Source organism: Pongo pygmaeus, chromosome 2, assembly GCF_028885625.2.
Source record: "Pongo pygmaeus isolate AG05252 chromosome 2, NHGRI_mPonPyg2-v2.0_pri, whole genome shotgun sequence".
Taxonomy (NCBI): Eukaryota; Metazoa; Chordata; class Mammalia; order Primates; family Hominidae; genus Pongo; species Pongo pygmaeus.
This window is the reverse complement of record NC_085930.1, coordinates 19952017-19957805: the sequence shown is the minus strand read 5'-3', so window position 1 is coordinate 19957805 and position 5789 is coordinate 19952017. Positions and strand designations below refer to the sequence as shown.

Genomic DNA, 5789 nt, shown 5'->3' with positions numbered 1-5789 from the left:
ATTTCACTTTACTAGTCCTCTTTTTGGCTCAGCCTATTTTAATACGTAATCTGTATGTTGTACATTAAATTGTTTTACAACACTTTCAATACTTTATTTTTCATTTGCCTCTTTTCCAAAGATAGCTTGACAAGCTCGTAGTTTCTTTCCACATTATTTTGTTTTTTTGTTTTTCCATTATATTGACTTAAATATTTAAATATAAATTCAATATCTGAGATTTATGTGCCATATAATTTCTTCTGACGCTTCACCCCAGTAGCTCATCTCCTTGTGTGCAACATAATTTATAATTTAATCCTCACATATGGGAGACACCACATTCCAATGCCTGCAGGCAGTGTCTCTTTGTTTATTCCATTTGCCTTGTCAGAAGGGAACAACCCACATGGACCTGACATTCTTGTAATCAGATGCATCTGAGTGGAGCCCTGGCCTCTTAGGTTGATTACTACTCTGGATCATTACCTTTATTTACTTCCAGTCCTGGGAAGTTTTCTTAATTTCCTTTCAACTATATTAGGCATTCTGTGAATTCTTGTAACTTCTTGGTGATTTTAATTGTCTGCATTAAGTGTTTATATTATTTTTCTGAAAAGCAGAAATATCAATAATTGCATATATGAGTGAAATATTTTACATAGATTTTCTATAGCATCTATCACCATGAGAAATTCCAAGTTTTTTTTCATTTGAAACACCCCTCTCATCAATAGACCATATTGTAATAATTTGTAGAGTGTGATTACTTTATATTATTAGAAAATTAATTATATATTATGTACATATTTTTGAAATACTCCACTGCAATAAATAGTATATGGTCAGAAGTATTGTTTTCTCTAACATAAAACTAATATGAGTAAAATTATTTTCCTGAATTCAGACCTTTTGGCTTCAATGGCCATTCTGTCTCATTAGGACTTCCCGGATCCATAAAAGACATTTGTATTTTTTGTTAATTCATAATTTATTGAAATGAATAATTTAACGTTATAATGTTTTATGGCAATTTAGGACATTTTCAATAAATATATTGAGCTTGAGGCCCTTGCTAAGTATTCCTTTTGTACTCGAAATCAGATTTTTCTGGCACAACTTCATTGCCTGCAATGGTATTTATAAGAAGTATGAATGCCAGCACATGGACTATTTCAATACTGTACTCATTTGTTCATGTATAAACATTTCATTAGCTATGAAACAAACCAAATGCAAATGCTGAATGTACAGTATATATCAACATATTCAGATTCTTCACCGAAGAAAACAATAAAAGACGAATTTTCTGTGACATGTCACCTGTTCATTAGTTCTTTAATATGATTTAGGCTATTCCAAATATAAGAAAATGTATGCATCACTATTCATGTTGTCTCAACATTTTTTATCTAGGTCCTGAAGGGCATAAAAAAGAATGTATATTGTCAGATTTATTTTTATAGATTTTAGATGTTTCTTTTGCTGTATTTTCTGTGCATACTAGTATGAATATATGGAGACAAGGACAAATGAACATTTAAGTGGTTATATGAATTTTGCTTATATGGCTAATTGCTTATATGGATGTTGTAAATGACAAGATAAAATAGTAAAGTTTGATAAACTTATCTGTGCCCTGTGAACTTTAGTTCACTTACTGTATAATTTAATTCAGTCACTAATAATTAGTTTAAAAAGTGTTTTTTAACAGCTGCAAACCACATTTTATTACACATTTCTGAATCAGGAAGGGGTAAACTGTGACACAGCTTTCTTGTGGCACTGACTTTTTTGGGGAGAAACATTCTGCAATAAAATAAGAGTTTCCAAACTCTATTTATAAAAAAGCTTGAGTTTTCTTCTGTGATTAACCTTCACTCCTCAGTCCCTTTTACCCAAGGAATGGTTCCTAGGTCATCTTTTGGAAGTTTAGTTTCTGGAAAGTTTTCAGCAAACCTCTCCTGTGCTTTGTCCCAGTTGTTGTTGTTGTTGTTGTTCTTGTTTTGGAGAAGGTGAGTCTCTTTAATTGAGGATGGTTTGTCTGTCTCCAATCCTGCATGTGTTTGCCAAAGCTGAAGCTGTATTGGAATTTTTATTCTCCCACCATCCCTCCTCAGGCCTTCTCCTGTTTTCAACGCATCTTTTTCAACATCTTCTGACCTTTGTCGCTATCAGTAATTTCAGAACGAACAGATGCAGGAGCATCATCTCTTTGGAAATTTCCTTCACTTCCAATCTGCTCCCTATGTTTTCCAACTCTATCTTTATATTTTTGATTCTCCAATATCTTATCATTTTTGTAGTCTGTATTCTGTAAACCATATTTTACTCGTATATTTTTAAAATCCTTTTCTTCTTTCCAACTCGTTTCCTTCTTAGTTAATGATGGACCAACAAATGATTCATCTTTCTTATCAAGGAAAAGGTGAGCTCTAACCTGCCCTGGTTCACATCCAACACAGCTATTACTGCCAGGGTGAATGTAATAAGATAACACAGTGTCTACAACTTTCACTTTATCTCCATGCTCAGGTTCATAAGGGTCACATTTAGTTTTCAGCTGAACAATCCATTTTCCATTAACAATTGTTCCATTTTGACTGCCTGATCCAAAAGGACATAACTTTGTAAGTCATGGTCAAAATAGATTTCTGCATGAAACTTACACCAACTTCAGGGATTTGAAGAGTATGCTCCATATCATTTTCTCTTCCAATTGTAGCAGGTTTTACAGCAGTAATGATGAAGAATGATCCTGTCTGTAACACAGGTGATCTAACGACAATTACTGTCATATATGAGGGCCACACTTTTTCCTAATCTTCCTCCTCAGTATCTTTTGCAGTTGCATTGCCTTTACTGGTAATGCCTTCATCATAACTACCCTCGGTCTGAGAGTCGTAATTTCACCTTCTTCTGGTTCACTATCAGTCTCTGTGATTTTCTCATCCTTAAAGATGAATTGAGATGTTTTCATTAAGAGGAGATTCCATAGCATTTCCACTAACTGGAACAGTGAATTTTGGGGGATTATTTTTGTGATGAATGCCTATTTTGGCTTTTTTTGCACATTTGTGAAATTGTTTTTCCCGTTGCAGCTTGTATGTTCAACACTGAAGGCTTCTTGATCCTCTGAATTCAAATCCTTTTCCTCACTTTTTTTTTTTTGTAGAAGAATCTGGATCCTTTCTTTTCTCAATTTTTCATTTTTCTTTTGTGCTATAAGTCTGAAAATGTTGCAAATCTACTCGAGAATGAAATCCATAGCGACCACTTCCCACATCACAGTAGTAATAAATTAAATCATAATATATTTCATTCTCAGAATCTTAATAGAAACCAGTGCTGTGGTCAAAATACAGTCCAGTATTTTCATCATAACTTAATCCAGTCTGTGATAAAGCCGCTTCTGCTGCACCTCTCAAACTTCCATCTAATGACGAACCTTCTAAGGACGTATCTTGTGCTGCTAATACAGATGCTGGCTCCTGTGAATTTGAGGCAAATGACCCTCTTGTCTACATTTAACATTTAGTGTCTTATCAGTACCAGGGTGAGCATCATTTTCTATTTATAACTGGTCGTTAGAATTCAAAGCAAGAGTTTCAATATCCTGATCTTGCTGATTTGACAGTTCAGTCACTCACTTTGTTTGGAAGACTAACATCATTAGAGTAGGTCTGATAATAATAATCTGAGATTGACCAAGGAGCATGGTTCTCTGCGAGTACTTCTACATCAGACTTTTATTATCTCCATTTCTCCCACAGCGGAGTACGTGACTGAGTTCTTCCAGCTGCGTGCGGAGCTCCTGGCGGTTGCTCGAGTCGCTCTGAGCAGCCGTCCTGTGCGAGGCCATAGCGTCTCCCGTTTCCGCACCTGCCGCCTGCAGCTCCGCGTTCTGGTTCCAGCTGCTCCGCCCTCCTTCTCCGCTGGGCCAGCTCGGGCTCGGAGAGTGGGAGGAGCGACCACAGCGAAGGCGCTGGCGGCGGGTACGGGCCCGAGGCCGTGAGTTCGGGCGCCGGACGGCTGCGGCCTCGGAGGGGCTGCTCGGGTCCGAAGCGGGGGCCGGCGGAGCCACAGCCACGGGGGCCGCGGGAGGAGCGTCGAAGTCCAGGGGCAAGAAGCGCTCCGGCTGTTCCCGAGTTGAGCTGCAAACAGTGGCCAAGCGTGTTTTAAATCGAGTTTCCGTGTGGCTAGATATGACCAGCTGCTTACTCTTATTTTTTTTCTCCATTCGTTGAGCTATGATTGACAAATTGAAAAGTGTGTATTTTTAGGGTGTGCAATAGAGTGTTTTGAGATGTCAGTAGTCTTTACATTACCTCAGTTAAGCTAGTTAGCATATCTATCCCCTCACACAGTTAATACGTTTCTGTGGGTGTGGTGAGAGCACCTGAGATCTACTCTTGTAGCAAATTTCAAGTACACAGTGTTGTTAACTATAGTCACTGTTCTGTACATTAGGTCCCAGCAGTTACTCACCTTGTAACAGAAGGTGCCCCCCTTCCATGGAAATCTTCCCACTTTCCCCACTTCCTAGCCCATGGGAACCACCGTTCTACTGTTTCCATGGCTTTTTTATTTTTATTTTTATTTACTTTTTTAGATTTTACATACAAACGAGATCATGCAGTAGTTGTCCTGTATTCGGCTTATTTCACTTAGCATAATGTCTTCAAGATTTATCAATATTGTAGTAGATGAAAGAGTTTCATTTTTATTGAAGCTGAAATTATGTATCAGTTTATTTATCTGTATCAGAGGAGTGCACATACCCTTGCTGATCCTGATTTTATGTCCTTTGGCTATATACTCCAAATTGGGATTAATGGTAGTTCTAGTTTAAAAATTTTAAGGAACCTCCATACTGTTTTTCATAATAGCTGCACCAATTGACATCCTCAGCAACAGTGGACAAGTGTTCTCTTTTTCTACACCCTAACACTTTTTATCTTTTGACTGTTTGATAATAGGTATCCAAACACCATGATAAGGTGATACCTCATTGTGATTTTGATTTTAATTACTCTTATAATTAGTGATGTCGAGCATTTTTTATATACCTGCTGGCCATTTGTATATCTTTGGAAAAATTGCTATTTATATATTTTGCCCAATTATTAATCAAGAAATTGCTTTTAATTCTGCTGTGGGTTCTTTTTTTGTATTGATTAGTATGACATATATTTTAGATAGTAACATATTATCCTATATATGGTTTACAAATATTTTCTCCCATTTCCTATAATGCCTTTATATTTTGTTGATTGTTTCCTTTATTGTGCAGAAAATTTTTACTTTGACATAGTTCCACTTGTTCATTTTTGCTTTTGTTGACTGTGTTCTTTGTGTCATATCCAAAACATCATTGCCGTGACCAGTGTCAAGGAGGTTTTTCTCCATTTTTTTTTAGAGGATTCATGATTTCAGTTCTTGTGTTTAAGTCTTTATTTCATTTCAAATTCATTTTGTGATGATATGAGAGAAACATTCACTTTTTTCTGTGCATATCTAGTTTTTCCTACACCACTCCTTGATGTGTTTATCCTTTCTCCATTCTGTGGGATTGGTTGACTGTATATCCGTGAGTTTATTTCTGGGTCCTCTATTCTGTTCTATTGGTTTTTATGTAGGTACTATACTATATTGATGACTACAGCTTTGTAATATAGTTTGAAATCAGCAAGTGTGAGGCTTTCAGCCTTTTTGTTCTTCTCAGCATTTGGCTATTTGAGTTCTTTTGTGGTTCCATACTAATTTTAAAATTGTTGTTCTACATTTTAATAAAATGGCATTAAAATTTT

The 5789-nt window shown here is 36.4% G+C and overlaps 1 pseudogene; it reads right to left on the bottom strand.

Annotated features, from left to right (window-relative positions):
* Nucleotides 1-1620: 1620 nt before the first annotated feature.
* Nucleotides 1621-5388, bottom strand: LOC129032380 (angiogenic factor with G patch and FHA domains 1-like; annotated as a pseudogene).
* Nucleotides 5389-5789: the final 401 nt, after the last annotated feature.